Genomic DNA, 17,790 nt, shown 5'->3' on the forward strand with positions numbered 1-17,790 from the left:
GAATACACACAGCATTTATAACACTGAGTATATCTGGGTGATTCTACACTGAATAGACACAGCATTACAACACTGAGTGTATCTGGGTGATTCTAGTCTGAATAGACACAGCATTATAACACTGAGTAAATCTGGGTGATTCTAGTCTGAAGAGACACAGCATTATAACACTGGGTATATCTGGGTGATTCTAGTCTGAATAGACACAGCATTATAACACTGAGTATATCTGGGTGATTCTAGTCTGAATACACACAGCATTTATAACACTGAGTATATCTGGGTGATTCTACACTGAATAGACACAGCATTACAACACTGAGTGTATCTGGGTGATTCTAGTCTGAATAGACACAGCATTATAACACTGAGTAAATCTGGGTGATTCTAGTCTGAATAGACACAGCATTATAACACTGGGTATATCTGGGTGATTCTAGTCTGAATAGACACAGCATTATAACACTGAGTATATCTGGGTGATTCTAGTCTGAATACACACAGCATTTATAACACTGAGTATATCTGGGTGATTCTACACTGAATAGACACAGCATTACAACACTGAGTGTATCTGGGTGATTCTAGTCTGAATAGACACAGCATTATAACACTGAGTAAATCTGGGTGATTCTAGTCTGAATAGACACAGCATTATAACACTGGGTTTATCTGGGTGATTCTACACTGAATAGACACAGCATTATAACACTGAGTATATCTGGGTGATTCTCGTCTGAATAGACACAGCATTATAACACTGAGTATATCTGGGTGATTCTACACTGAATAGACACAGCATTATAACACTGAGTATATCTGGGTGATTCTAGTCTGAATACACACAGCATTTATAACACTGAGTATATCTGGGTGATTCTTGTCTGAATAGACACAGCATTATAACACTAAGTATATTTGGGTGATTCTAGTCTGAATACACACAGCATTATAACACTAAGTATATCTGGGTGATTCTAGTCTGAATAGACACAGCATTATAACACTGGGTATATCTGGGTGATTCTACACACAGCATTATAACACTGAGTATATCAGGGTGATTCTAGTCTGAATACACACAGCATTATAACACTGAGTATATCTGGGTGATTCTAGTCTGAATAGACACAGCATTATAACACTGAGTATATCTGGGTGATTCTACACACAGCATTATAACACTGAGTATATCTGGGTGATTCTAGTCTGAATAGACACAGCATTATAACACTGAGTATATCTGGGTGATTCTAGTCTGAATACACACAGCATTATAACACTGGGTATATCTGGGTGATTCTACACACAGCATTATAACACTGAGTATATCTGGGTGATTCTACACTGAATAGACACAGCATTATAACACTGAGTATATCTGGGTGATTCTAGTCTGAATAGACACAGCATTATAACACTGGGGATATCAGGGTGATTCTCCACACAGCATTATAACACTGAGTACATCTGGGCGATTCTACACTGAATAGACACAGCATTATACCACTGGGTATATCTGGGTGAATACAGTCTGAATTCACACAGCATTATAACACTGGGTATATCTGGGTGATTCTAGTCTGAATACACACAGCATTATAACACTGAGTATATCTGGGTGATTCTAGTCTGAATACACACAGCATTTATAACACTGAGTATATCTGGGTGATTCTACACTGAATAGACACAGCATTACAACACTGAGTGTATCTGGGTGATTCTAGTCTCAATAGACACAGCATTATAACACTGAGTAAATCTGGGTGAATCTAGTCTGAATAGACACAGCATTATAACACTGGGTATATCTGGGTGATTCTACACTGAATAGACACAGCATTATAACACTGAGTATATCTGGGTGATTCTACACACAGCATTATAACACTGAGTATATCTGGGTGATTCTTGTCTGAATAGACACAGCATTATAACACTAAGTACATCTGGGTGATTCTAGTCTGAATACACACAGCATTATAACACTAAGTATATCTGGGTGATTCTAGTCTGAATACACACAGCATTATAACACTGAGTATATCTGGGTGATTCTAGTCTGAATAGACACAGCATTATAACACTGAGTATATCTGGGTGATTCTACACACAGCATTATAACACTGAGTATATCTGTGTGATTCTACACTGAATAGACACAGCATTATAACACTGAGTATATCTGGGTGCTTCTACACTGAATAGACACAGCATTATAACACTGAGTATATCTGGGTGAATCCAGTCTGAATACACACAGCATTATAACACTGAGTATATCTGGGTGATTCTCGTCTGAATAGACACAGCATTGTAACACTGAGTATATCTGGGTGATTCTAGTCTGAATAGACACAGCATTATAATACTGAGTATATCTGGGTGATTCTAGTCTGAATACACACAGCATTATAACACTGAGTATATCTGGGTGATTCTAGTCTGAATAAACACAGCATTATAACACTGAGTATATCAGGGTGATTCCAGTCTGAATAGACACAGCATTATAACACTGGGTATATCTGGGTGATTCTAGTCTGAATACACACAGCATTATAACACTGAGTATTTCTGGATGATTCTAGTCTGAATAGACACAGCATTATAACACTGAGTTTATCTGGGTGATTCTAGTCTGAATAGACACAGCATTATAACACTGGGTATATCTGGGTGATTCTACACACAGCATTATAACACTGAGTATATCTGGGTGTTTCTAGTCTGAATACACATTGCGTTATAACACTGAGTATTTCTGGATGATTCTAGTCTGAATAGACACAGCATTATAACACTGAGTATATATGGGTGATTCTCGTCTGAATAGACACAGCATTATAACATTGGGTATATCTGGGTGATTCGAGTCTGAATAGACACAGCATTATAACACTGAGTATATCTGGGTGATTCTTGTCTGAATAGACACAGCATTATAACACTGAGTATTTCTGGATGATTCTAGTCTGAATAGACACAGCATTATAACACTGAGTATGTCTGGGTGATTCTAGTCTGAATTGACACAGCATTATAACACTGAGTATATCTGCGTGATTCTAGTCTGAATAGACACAGCATTATAACACTGGGTATATCTGGGTGATTCTAGTCTGAATAGACACAGCATTGTAACACTGAGTATATCTGGATGATTGTAGTCTGAATAGATACAGCATTATAACACTGGGTATATCTGGGTGATTCTAGTCTGAATACACACAGCATTATAACACTGAGTATATCTGGGTGATTCTAGTCTGAATACACACAGCATTTATAACACTGAGTATATCTGGGTGATTCTACACTGAATAGACACAGCATTACAACACTGAGTGTATCTGGGTGATTCTAGTCTCAATAGACACAGCATTATAACACTGAGTAAATCTGGGTGAGTCTAGTCTGAATAGACACAGCATTATAACACTGGGTATATCTGGGTGATTCTACACTGAATAGACACAGCATTATAACACTGAGTATATCTGGGTGATTCTACACACAGCATTATAACACTGAGTATATGTGGGTGATTCTTGTCTGAATAGACACAGCATTATAACACTAAGTATATCTGGGTGATTCTAGTCTGAATACACACAGCATTATAACACTAAGTATATCTGGGTGATTCTAGTCTGAATACACACAGCATTATAACACTGAGTATATCTGGGTGATTCTAGTCTGAATAGACACAGCATTATAACACTGAGTATATCTGGGTGATTCTACACACAGCATTATAACACTGAGTATATCTGTGTGATTCTACACTGAATAGACACAGCATTATAACACTGAGTATATCTGGGTGATTCTACACTGAATAGACACAGCATTATAACACTGAGTATATCTGGGTGAATCCAGTCTGAATACACACAGCATTATAACACTGAGTATATCTGGGTGATTCTAGTCTGAATAGACACAGCATTGTAACACTGAGTGTATCTGGGTGATTCTAGTCTGAATAGACACAGCATTATAATACTGAGTATATCTGGGTGATTCTAGTCTGAATACACACAGCATTATAACACTGTGTATATCTGGGTGATTCTAGTCTGAATAAACACAGCATTATAACACTGAGTATATCTGGGTGATTCCAGTCTGAATAGACACAGCATTATAACACTGGGTATATCTGGGTGATTCTAGTCTGAATACACACAGCATTATAACACTGAGTATTTCTGGATGATTCTAGTCTGAATAGACACAGCATTATAACACTGAGTTTATCTGGGTGATTCTAGTCTGAATAGACACAGCATTATAACACTGGGTATATCTGGGTGATTCTACACACAGCATTATAACACTGAGTATATCTGGGTGTTTCTAGTCTGAATACACATTGCATTATAACACTGAGTATTTCTGGATGATTCTAGTCTGAATAGACACAGCATTATAACACTGAGTATATCTGGGTGATTCTCGTCTGAATAGACACAGCATTATAACATTGGGTATATCTGGGTGATTCGAGTCTGAATACACACAGCATTATAACACTGAGTATATCTGGGTGATTCTTGTCTGAATAGACACAGCATTATAACACTGAGTATTTCTGGATGATTCTAGTCTGAATAGACACAGCATTATAACACTGAGTATGTCTGGGTGATTCTAGTCTGAATAGACACAGCATTATAACACTGAGTATATCTGCGTGATTCTAGTCTGAATAGACACAGCATTATAACACTGGGTATATCTGGGTGATTGTAGTCTGAATAGATACAGCATTATAACACTGGGTATATCTGGGTGATTCTACACTGATTACACAAAGCATTATAACACTGGGTATATCTGGGTGATTCTACACTGATTACACAAAGCAATGTAACACTGGGTATATCTGGGTGATTCCAGTCTGAATACACACAGCATTATAACACTGGGTATATCTGGGCGAATCCAGTCTGAATACACACAGCATTATAACACTGAGTATATCTGGGTGATTCTTGTCTGAATACACACAGCATTATAACACTGAGTATATCTGGGTGATTCTGGTCTGAATACACACAGTATTATAACACTGAGTATAACTGGGTGATTCTAGTCTGAATAGACAGAGCATTATAACACTGAGTATATCTGGGTGATTCTAGTCTGAATAGACACAGCATTATAACACTGAGTATATCTGGGTGATTCTACACACAGCATGATAACACTGAGTATATCTGGGTGATTCTAGTCTGAATAGACACAGCATTATAACTCTGGGTACATCTGGGTGATTCTACACACAGCATTATAACACTGAGTATATCTGGGTGATTCTACACTGAATAGACACAGCATTATAACATTGAGTAATCTGGGTGATTCTAGTCTGAATACACACAGCATTATAACACTGGGTATATCTGGGTGATTCTACACACAGCATTATAACACTGAGCATATCTGGGTGATTCTACACTGAATAGACACAGCATTATAACACTGGGTATATCTGGGTGAATCCAGTCTGAATACACACAGCATTATAACACTGGGTATATCTGGGTGATTCTAGTCTGAATAGACACAGCATTATAACACTGAGTATATCTGGGTGATTCTAGTCTGAATAGACACAGCATTATAACACTGAGTATATCTGGGTGATTCTAGTCTGAATAAACACAGCATTTATAACACTGAGTATATCTGGGTGATTCTACACTGAATAGACACAGCATTACAACACTGAGTGTATCTGGGTGATTCTAGTCTGAATAGACACAGCATTATAACACTGAGTAAATCTGGGTGATTCTAGTCTGAATAGACACAGCATTATAACACTGGGTTTATCTGGGTGATTCTAGTCTGAATAGACACAGCATTATAACACTGAGTATATCTGGGTGATTCTACTCTGAATACACACAGCATTTATAACACTGAGTATATCTGGGTGATTCTACACTGAATAGACACAGCATTACAACACTGAGTGTATCTGGGTGATTCTAGTCTGAATAGACACAGCATTATAACACTGAGTAAATCTGGGTGATTCTAGTCTGAATAGACACAGCATTATAACACTGGGTATATCTGGGTGATTCTACACTGAATAGACACAGCCTTATAACACTGAGTATATCTGTGTGATTCTAGTCTGAATAGACACAGCATTATAACACTGAGTATATCTGGGTGATTCTACACTGAATAGACACAGCATTATAACACTGAGTATATCTGGGTGATTCTAGTCTGAATAGACACAGTAGTATAACACTGAGTATATCTGGGTGATTCTTGTCTGAATAGACACAGCATTATAACACTAAGTATATCTGGGTGATTCTAGTCTGAATACACACAGCATTATAACACTAAGTATATCTGGGTGATTCTAGTCTGAATAGACACAGCATTATAACACTGGGTATATCTGGGCGATTCTACACACAGCATTATAACACTGAGTATATCAGGGTGATTCTAGTCTGAATACACACAGCATTATAACACTGAGTATATCTGGGTGATTCTAGTCTGAATAGACGCAGCATTATAACACTGGGTATATCTGGGTGATTCTACACACAGCATTATAACACTGAGTATATCTGGGTGATTCTACACTGAATAGACACAGCATTATAACACTGAGTATATCTGGGTGATTCTAGTCTGAATAGACACAGCATAATAACACTGGGTATATCTGGGTGATTCTACACACAGCATTATAACACTGAGTACATCTGGGCGATTCTACACTGAATAGACACAGCATTATAACACTGGGTATATCTGGGTGAATCCAGTCTGAATACACACAGTATTATAACACTGGGTATATCTGGGTGATTCTAGTCTGAATACACACAGCGTTATAACACTGAGTATATCTGGGTGATTCTAGTCTGAATACACACAGCATTTATAACACTGAGTATATCTGGGTGATTCTACACTGAATAGACACAGCATTACAACACTGAGTATATCTGGGTGATTCTAGTCTGAATAGACACAGCATTATAACACTGAGTAAATCTGGGTGATTCTAGTCTGAATAGACACAGCATTATAACACTGGGTATATCTGGGTGATTCTACACTGAATAGACACAGCATTATAACACTGAGTATATCTGGGTGATTCTAGTCTGAATAGACACAGCATTATAACACTGAGTATATCTGGGTGATTCTTGTCTGAATAGACACAGCATTATAACACTGCGTATATCTGGGTGATTCTAGTCTGAATACACACAGCATTATAACACTGAGTATATCTGGGTGATTCTAGTCTGAATAGACACAGCATTATAACACTGAGTATATCTGGGTGATTCTACACACAGCATTATAACACTGAGTATATCTGTGTGATTCTACACTGAATAGACACAGCATTCTAACACTGAGTATATCTGGGTGATTCTACACTGAATAGACACAGAATTATAACACTGAGTATATCTGGGTGAATCCAGTCTGAATACACACAGCATTGTAACACTGACTATATCTGGGTGATTCTAGTCTGAATAGACACAGCATTATAACACTGAGTATATCTGGGTGATTCTAGTCTGAATACACACAGCATTATAGCACTGAGTATATCTGGGTGATTCCAGTCTGAATAGACACAGCATTATAACACTGAGTACATCTGGGTGATTCTAGTCTGAATACACACAGCATTATAACACTGGGTATATCTGGGTGATTCTAGTCTGAATAGACACAGCATTATAACACTGAGTATATCTGGGTGATTCTAGTCTGAATAGATACAGCATTATAACACTGAGTATATCTGGGTGATTCTAGTCTGAATACACACAGCATTATAACACTGAGTGTATCTGGGTGATTCTAGTCTGAATAGACACAGCGTTAATACACTGAGTATATCTGGGTGATTCTTGTCTGAATAGGCACAGCATTATAACAGTGAGTATTTCTGGATGATTCTAGTCTGAATAGACACAGCATTATAACACTGAGTATATCTGGGTGATTCTAGTCTGAATAGACACAGCATTATAACACTGGGTATGTCTGGGTGATTCTAGTCTGAATAGACACAGCATTATAACACTGAGTATATCTGGGTGATTCTTGTCTGAATAGACACAGCATTATAACACTGAGTACTTCTGGATGATTCTAGCCTGAATAGACACAGCATTATAACACTGAGTATATCTGGGTTATTCTAGTCTGAATAGACACAGCATTATAACACTGAGTATATCTGCGTGATTCTAGTCTGAATAGACACAGCATTATAACACTGGGTATATCTGGGTGATTCTAGTCTGAATAGACACAGCATTGTAACACTGAGTATATCTGGATGATTCTCGTCTGAATAGATACAGCATTATAACACTGGGTATATCTGAGTGATTCTACACCGAATACACAAAGCATTATAACACTGGGTATATCTGGGTGATTCCAGTCTGAATACACACAGCATTATAACACTGGGTATATCTGGGTGATTCTACACTGAATACACACAGCATTATAACACTGAGTATATCTGGGTGATTCTTGTCTGAATACACACAGCATTATAACACTGAGTATATCTGGGTGATTCTGGTCTGAATACACACAGTATTATAACACTGAGTATATCTGGGTGATTCTAGTCTGAATAGACACAGCATTATAACACTGAGTATATCTGGGTGATTCTAGTCTGAATAGACACAGCATTATAACACTGAGTATATCTGGGTGATTCTACACACAGCATTTTAAACTGAGTATATCTGGGTGATTCTAGTCTGAATAGACAGAGCATTATAACACTGAGTATATCTGGGTGATTCTAGTCTGAATAGACACAGCATTATAACACTGGGTATATCTGGGTGATTCTAGTCTGAATAAACACAGCATTGTAACACTGAGTATATCTGGATGATTCTCGTCTGAATAGATACAGCATTATAACACTGGGTATATCTGGGTGATTCTACACTGAATACACAAAGCATTATAACATTGGGTATATCTGGGTGATTCCAGTCTGAATACACACAGCATTATAACACTGGGTATATCTGGGTGACTCTACACTGAATACACACAGCATTATAACACTGAGTATATCTGGGTGATTCTTGTCTGAATACACCCAGCATTATAACACTGAGTATATCTGGGTGATTCTGGTCTGAATACACACAGTATTATAACACTGAATATATCTGGGTGATTCTAGTCTGAATAGACACAGCATTATAACACTGAGTATATCTGGGTGATTCTAGTCTGAATAGACACAGCATTATAACACTGAGTTTATCTGGGTGATTCTAGTCTGAATAGACACAGCATTATAACACTGGGTATATCTGGGTGATTCTACGCACAGCATTATAACACTGAGTATATCTGGGTGATTCTACACTGAATAGACACAGCATTATAACACTGAGTATATCTGGGTGATTCTTGTCTGAATAGACACAGCATTATAACACTGGGTATATCTGGGTGATTCTACACACAGCATTATAACACTGAGTATATCTGGGTGATTCTACACTGAATAGACACAGCATTATAACACTAGGTATATCTGGGTGAATCCAGTCTGAATACACACAGCATTATAACACTGGGTATATCTGGGTGATTCTAGTCTGAATAGACAGAGCATTATAACACTGAGTATATCTGGGTGATTTTAGTCTGAATAGACACAGCATTATAACACTGGGTATATCTGGGTGATTCTAGTCTGAATAGACACAGCATTATAACACTGAGTATATCTGGGTGATTTTAGTCTGAATAGACACAGCATTATAACACTGAGTATATCTGGGTGATTCTAGTCTGAATACACACAGCATTTATAACACTGAGTATATCTGGATGATTCTACACTGAATAGACACTGCATTACAACACTGAGTGTATCTGGGTGATTCTAGTCTGAATAGACACAGCATTATAACACTGAGTAAATCTGGGTGATTCTAGTCTGAATAGACACAGCTTTATAACACTGGATATATCTGGATGATTCTACACTGAATAGACACAGCATTATAACACTGAGTATATCTGGGTGATTCTAGTCTGAATAGACACAGCATTATAACACTGAGTATATCTGGGTGATTCTACACTGAATAGACACAGCATTATAACACTGAGTATATCAGGGTGATTCTAGTCTGAATACACACAGCATTATAACACTGAGTATATCTGGGTGATTCTAGTCTGAATAGACACAGCATTATAACACTGAGTATATCTGGGTGATTCTACACACAGCATTATAACACTGAGTATATCTGGGTGATTCTAGTCTGAATAGACACAGCATTATAACACTGAGTATATCTGGGTGATTCTAGTCTGAATAGACACAGCATTATAACACTGAGTATATCTGGGTGATTCTACACACAGCATTATAACACTGAGTATATCTGTGTGATTCTACACTGAATAGACACAGCATTATAACACTGAGTATATCTGGGTGATTCTAGTCTGAATAGACACAGCATTATAACACTGGGTATATCTGGGTGATTCTACACACAGCATTATAACACTGAGTACATCTGGGCGATTCTACACTGAATAGACACAGCATTATAACACTGAGTATATCTGGGTGAATCCAGTCTGAATACACGCAGCATTATAACACTGGGTATATCTGGGTGATTCTCGTCTGAATACACACAGCATTATAACACTGAGTATATCTGGGTGATTCTAGTCTGAATACACACAGCATTTATAACACTGAGTATATCTGGGTGATTCTACACTGAATAGACACAGCATTACAACACTGAGTGTATCTGGGTGATTCTAGTCTGAATAGACACAGCATTATAACACTGAGTAAATCTGGGTGATTCTAGTCTGAATAGGCACAGCATTATAACACTGGGTATATCTGGGTGATTCTACACTGAATAGACACAGCATTATAACACTGAGTATATCTGGGTGATTCTAGTCTGAATACACACAGCATTATAACACTGAGTATATCTGGGTGATTCTTGTCTGAATAGACACAGCATTATAACACTAAGTATATCTGGGTGATTCTAGTCTGAATACACACAGCATTATAACACTAAGTATATCTGGGTGATTCTAGTCTGAATACACACAGCATTATAACACTGAGTATATCTGGGTGATTCTAGTCTGAATAGACACAGCATTATAACACTGAGTATATCTGGGTGAATCCAGTCTGAATAGACACAGCATTATAACACTGAGTGTATCTGGGTGATTCTACACTGAATACACACAGCATTATAACACTGAGTGTATCTTCGTGATTCTACACTGAGTAGACACAGCATTATAACACTGAGTATATCTGGGTGAATCCAGTCTGAATACACACAGCATTATAACACTGGGTATATCTGGGTGATTCTAGTCTGAATACACACAGCATTATAACACTGAGTATATCTGGGTGATTCTTGTCTTAATAGACACAGCATTATAACACTAAGTATATCTGGGTGATTCTAGTCTGAATAGACACAGCATTGTAACACTGAGTATATCTGGGTGATTATAGTCTGAATAGACACAGCATTATTACACTGAGTATATCTGTTTGATTCTACACTGAATACACACAGCATTATAACACTGAGTATTTCTGGGTGATTCTAGTCTGAATAGACACAGCATTATAACACTGGGTATACCTGGGTGATTCTAGTCTGAATACACACAGCATTATAACACTGAGTATATCTGGGTGATTCTACACACAGCATTATAACACTGAGTATATCTGGGTGATTATAGTCTGAATAGATACAGCATTATAACACTGAGTATATCTGGGTGATTCTAGTCTGAATAGACACAGCTTTATAACACTGGGTATACCTGGGTGATTCTAGTCTGAATACACACAGCATTATAACACGGAGTATATCTGGGTGATTCTACACACAGCATTATAACACTGAGTATATCAGGGTGATTCTAATCTGAATACACATAGCATTATTACACTGAGTATATCTGGGTGATTCTACACACAGCATTATAACCCAGATATACTCAGTGTGATTCGACACACAGCATTATAACACTGAGTATATCTGGGTGGTTCTAGTCAGAATACACACAGCATTATAACACTGAGTATATCTGGGTGATTCTAGTCCGAATACACACAGCATTATAACACTGAGTATATCTGGGTGATTCTTGTCTTAATAGACACAGCATTATAACACTAAGTATATCTGGGTGATTCTAGTCTGAATAGACACAGCATTGTAACACTGAGTATATCTGGGTGATTATAGTCTGAATAGACACAGCATTATTACACTGAGTATATCTGTTTGATTCTACACTGAATACACACAGCATTATAACACTGAGTATTTCTGGGTGATTCTAGTCTGAATAGACACAGCATTATAACACTGGGTATACCTGGGTGATTCTAGTCTGAATACACACAGCATTATAACACTGAGTATATCTGGGTGATTCTACACACAGCATTATAACACTGAGTATATCTGGGTGATTATAGTCTGAATAGATACAGCATTATAACACTGAGTATATCTGGGTGATTCTAGTCTGAATAGACACAGCTTTATAACACTGGGTATACCTGGGTGATTCTAGTCTGAATACACACAGCATTATAACACGGAGTATATCTGGGTGATTCTACACACAGCATTATAACACTGAGTATATCAGGGTGATTCTAATCTGAATACACATAGCATTATTACACTGAGTATATCTGGGTGATTCTACACACAGCATTATAACCCAGATATACTCAGTGTGATTCGACACACAGCATTATAACACTGAGTATATCTGGGTGGTTCTAGTCAGAATACACACAGCATTATAACACTGAGTATATCTGGGTGATTCTAGTCCGAATACACACAGCATTATAACACTGAGTATACCTGGGTGATTCTAGTCTGAATACACACAGCATTATAACACGAAGTATATCTGAGTGATTCTATATTGAATAGACACAGTATTATAATACTGAGTACATCTGAGTGATTCTAGGCTGAATACAGACCATTAGTACGGAACATATCGTTGAATCATAGAATTCCTACATTGCAGAAGGAGACCATTCGGCCCATTGAGTCTGCACAAAGCACAATTCCATCCAGGCCCTATTACCCGTAACCTCACATATTAACCTTGCTAATCTCCCTAACACTTGGGTCAATTTAGCATGATCAATCAATCTAACCCACACATCTTTGGACTGTGTAAGAATATCGGAGCCTGAAAGAAACCCACGAAGACACGGGAAGAATATACAAACTCGAAACAGTCAGTGACCCCAGCTGGTCATTGAACCTGGGTCCCTGGCACTGTGAGGTAGCAGTGCTATCCGTTGTGCCACTGTGCCGCCCATAGATCTGGGTGATGAAGCCTGAATGCAGAGACAGCATTATAACATTGAGTGTTTCTGGGTGATTCTAGGCTGAATAGAGAGAATTAACCACTTCATAACACTGAGTACATCTCTAGGTATTGTGACACTTTTCAAACACAAACACTTTCTGCACATTCATCTTTATCTTGTGGAGAAAATGACGATTTTTCTACTTTTCACTTAAAAACCCATATGGGTGGCACAGTGGTTAGCACTGGTGTTTCACAGTGCCAGGGACCCAGGTTCAGTTCCAGCTTGGGGTCACTGTCTACGTGGGATTTGCACATTCTCCCCTCGTCTGTAAACGAATTAAGCAGGCAGGTCAGTGGAGCTGAGTCCATGAAAAGATCAGCCATGATCTTATTGAAGGCAGAGCAGCCTCGAGGGTCCGGATGGCCTACTCCTGCTCCCAGTTCTTATGTCTGCCTGGATTTCCCTTGGCTGCTCCGGTCTCCTCCCACAGTCCAAAGATGTGTGGGTTAAGTTGATTGGCCATGCTAAATTGACCCAAGTGTCAGGGGATTAGCAGAGGAAATATGTGGGGTTACCGGAAAAGGTTCTGGGTGGGATTGTCATCGGCTCAGACTCGATGGGCCAAATGAGCCCCTTCTTCACTCTCGGGATTCTATGAAACCCCAGACTGAAAATTGGGATAGTCTGCTGAGACATTTTGTAATCTTCGTTAATGTGTCCAATGAAAATGCAGTAATTCAAACATTTCCAACACTCCTATTGAAATTCCCTGTTAGTTTCACTAGATGGACTGTCCCAGGATTGAGGAAATTGTCATTCTAATTGAAACATTTCCAACAGTCTTATTGAATCCTTCTGTCGGGTCTGGTTTATGGGCTGCACTGGGAGAGAGAGAATTTTGTTCTCGTTCACCTCGCACTATTTGTTAGTTTTTTTCACTCCTGCTTTAATCAGATCTCCGGTGAATGCTGGAATAGTTGAGAAAATCCGCAGCTGGAAGTAAGCAAGGAGTGTGGACTGCGGGACTGTAAGAGGTGAACCAGCACAGGATTGTGAGAGTGCCAACCAGAGAGAGACCTTGAGATTGAAAGAACTTCCATATATTTTCTGGAGAGGAAGGTGAGAGAAAATTGCATTTACTCTGGTCTTGTAGACAGTGCGCAAAGTTTACAAGATGAGATCAGAAATGCTGAGTGAGAGATATGGAGAGTCTGAGCACTGAGTCCAATTATCTAGGATAAAGTGTTATTTACTGTCAAGTGGATTAGTTTTTATCTCCTTAAACTTCAATTTAATAAAACTGTAGTGTTTGTTCTTGTTATATCAGTTGTGCAATATTAGAATCGCAGCTTCAGTATTAATTTAAAACAAACTGTTTGACTGTTTTGGGTTAGTCTTTGTCTTAACTGCACTGAGGGCGTGTGAAGCTGGTTTTGTTATTTCCGTTTTCAGTTATTTTTGCTGATGGATTTCCTCTGTTGCCAGGGTAACAATCTGACTGATCTCAGTATGAGAGGCAGAGGTACGGATACCAATTAGTGGAGAGGAAACGGATGGGTGGGGGCCAGGCGAGGGGATCAGCATGTGAGAGGCGGGATTCTGGAGATAGACAAAAGCAATCAGATATGCAAGGCAGAGGGAGAGGGAGACATAAGAACATAAGAAATAGGAGCAGGAGTAGGCCATCTAGCCCTTCGAGCCTGCCCCGCCATTCAATAAGATCATGGCTGATCTGAAGTGGATCAGTTCCACTTTCCCACTTTCTCCCTATAACCCTTAATTCCCTTGTCTGTCAGAAACCTATCTACCCATGACTTAAATATATTCAGCGAGGTAGCCTCCACCACTTCAACGGACAGAGAATTCTAGAGATTCGCCACCCTGAAGTTCATCCTCAACTCCGGTCTAAACGGCACCCCCCTTATTTTGAGGCTGTGCCCTCTAGTCCTGCTATCCTTTCTAAGCGGGAAGAATCTCTCTACCTCTCCCCTATCCACCCCCTTCATTATCTTATACGTCTCTATAAGATCCCTCCTCATACTTCTAAATTCCAACGAGTACAGACCCTGTCTATTCAGTCTCTCCTCATAGGCTAACCCCCTCTTCTCCAGTATCAGCCTAGTGAACCTTCTCTGCACTCCCTCCAAGGCCAATATATCCTTCCTCATGTGCAGCGACCAAAACTGCAAGGCCAGGGCAAACAGACACAGAGACAGACAGGAGTGAAGGAGAAAAGGAAAAGCAGAGAAGTGGAGAGACACTAATGCAGACAGGCAGGGAAGTTCAAAACTGAGATGGCAAGTGACAAATCAGCAAGGCTAAACATGGAAGCAGGTGGTGGGGCAATAATGTTAATTAAAGAGGGCATTAGTCGTGTAGTCAGAGATGACCTCCTTTAGTTCTTGAAGATCGAAGTATAAAATTGGTTGGGTGACGCTAAGAAATAGCCAGGAGCAAAAACCATTGGTTTGAAGTGTTTGTAGGGCCAAGCAGCAGATGGAATGTGAATCTCAGATCCATCAGGAAGTTTGAGGTATGTTTAAGAAGGGTAATGCAGTTAATCAAACCACATGGAGACTCAGTGAAACCTAATTAGTACTAATGTTGTGGGGAATGAATTCTTTGAAAGCATACTGAGCCATTTTGTAGAATAGTATATTGAAGAACCAACTAGGGAATTGAAAAACAGTAGATTGAATGTGTTAATGAATAATCTTGTAAATGAGTCTTTTGGAGAGTGTTATCACAACAATGAACAATGAAAAGTAAGTACAGAATGGTACAGGGCCCTTTGGCTCTCTGAGCCTGTGCCCCGATGCCCGAACAAAACAAAAAAACCCTTCAGCCTTTCCTCGATCTGCCGGCTTCCACCAGTGCATTCCAGGTACCCTCCACTCTCTGTGTGAAAAGCTTTGCCTGCACATCTCACTTAAACTTTCCCCCTCTCACCTTGGACCTGTGCCCTCTTGTAATTGACACTTCCACCTTTGGAAAAGGCCTCTGTCTATCCATCTGTCTATGCCCCTCATAACTTTGTAAGCCTCTACCTGGACTCTGCTCAGCCTCCACCTTTCCAGTGTAAACAATCCTAGTTCATTCAATCTCTCCTCATAATCAACACCCTTGTGCTGGTGAACCTTCTTTGCACTCTCTCAGAATTCCAGGTCCAGATGGGAGTGTGGTGACCAGAACTGCATAAAATACTCCAAATGCAGCCTAGCCAATGTTTTATATAGCTGCAGTATGATTTCCCAGCTCTTGTACTCAGTGCCCGGGCTGATGAAGGCAAGCATGTCATATGCTTTCTTAATCACCGTGTATCACCACTTCTAAGGAACTGCAGACCGGCACGCCTAGATCCTTAATGTTCCCAAGGTTTCCGCCATTCACAGGATAATTCATGAAAGAATTTTACATTTAAGTTTGAAAGTGATTTAAGTTGCATTAGAAACTAGGGCATTAAATTAAACAAAAACTCTGAAGGTGTGAGGATCAAATTGGCTTTGGTGGACTGGAAAACTACGTTTAAAGATGTGACAGCTGTCAGACAATGGCTAACATTTATAGAATTAATACATAGTTTACTTTAGCAATACAATCTGAAACCCAGAAAGGAATGTGTTCCAATAATAGCGAATGGAAACAAAGCAAGGATTGTGTCGGAGCTAAGGAAGCAGCATATAAAGATGATCTGGATTTCTGGGTGTAGGAGTAGGTTGAGTATCCAAACAGAAATGTCTATCATCCACTCCACTGGCATTCCTTGCCACAGCAGCATTTTCTTCCTGTGGTCGGCACATTGGTAAAGGAAGAATCCATGTGTCTGTGTCTGCATTGCCCTTCCCTGCAAGCCTTATGCACAATGTTATACTGGTTAGGTGACAGTTTGAGAGCCCAGGGCTGTATTCTCACTGAGGCCACGGGGGGGAATGCACTTGGATTCACTGAAAAGACTCATCAATGGCTTATGGTCTGTGCATATGGTGAATGAATGACCATAAAGATACTGAAAATGTTTCACAGCGAAATCAACGGTTACACCTTCCTTTTCCAACTGAGAATATCCCTTCTCAGTTTCTGTCAGCATATAAGATGTAAAACCAATGGATTGCTCTGACCTGTCCACCAGATGAGGGAGTACTGCCCCAACACCGCAGGATGAGGTATTGCAATGATAGAACGAGTTCCTGTCTTGTTCAGCGATTGAGCAGATTAGCTAATTGCAGCAGAGCCTTCACACCCTTAAAACTTTATTTTATGTTGACCCCCCATGTTCATGTGGTTTCTTTGTGAAGTAGTATATACAGTGATCCCAACACGGCTGTAAGGCC

The 17,790-nt window shown here is 39.2% G+C and overlaps 1 protein-coding gene across 1 annotated transcript in view; it reads left to right on the forward strand.

Annotated features, from left to right (window-relative positions):
• The first annotated feature begins 14,309 nt into the window (after nt 1-14,309).
• LOC145337405 (NACHT, LRR and PYD domains-containing protein 3-like) overlaps nt 14,310-17,790 on the forward strand; it is a 64,469-nt gene continuing 60,988 nt past the window's right edge. Inside the window, exon 1 of the mRNA XM_080182181.1 lies at nt 14,310-14,578. The gene's annotated coding sequence lies outside the window, so the exon portion shown is untranslated. The remainder of the gene's footprint in view (nt 14,579-17,790) is intronic.

Source organism: Carcharhinus amblyrhynchos, unplaced genomic scaffold (assembly GCF_965287045.1).
Source record: "Carcharhinus amblyrhynchos unplaced genomic scaffold, sCarAmb.v2.hapA scaffold_48, whole genome shotgun sequence".
Classification (NCBI taxonomy): Eukaryota; Metazoa; Chordata; class Chondrichthyes; order Carcharhiniformes; family Carcharhinidae; genus Carcharhinus; species Carcharhinus amblyrhynchos.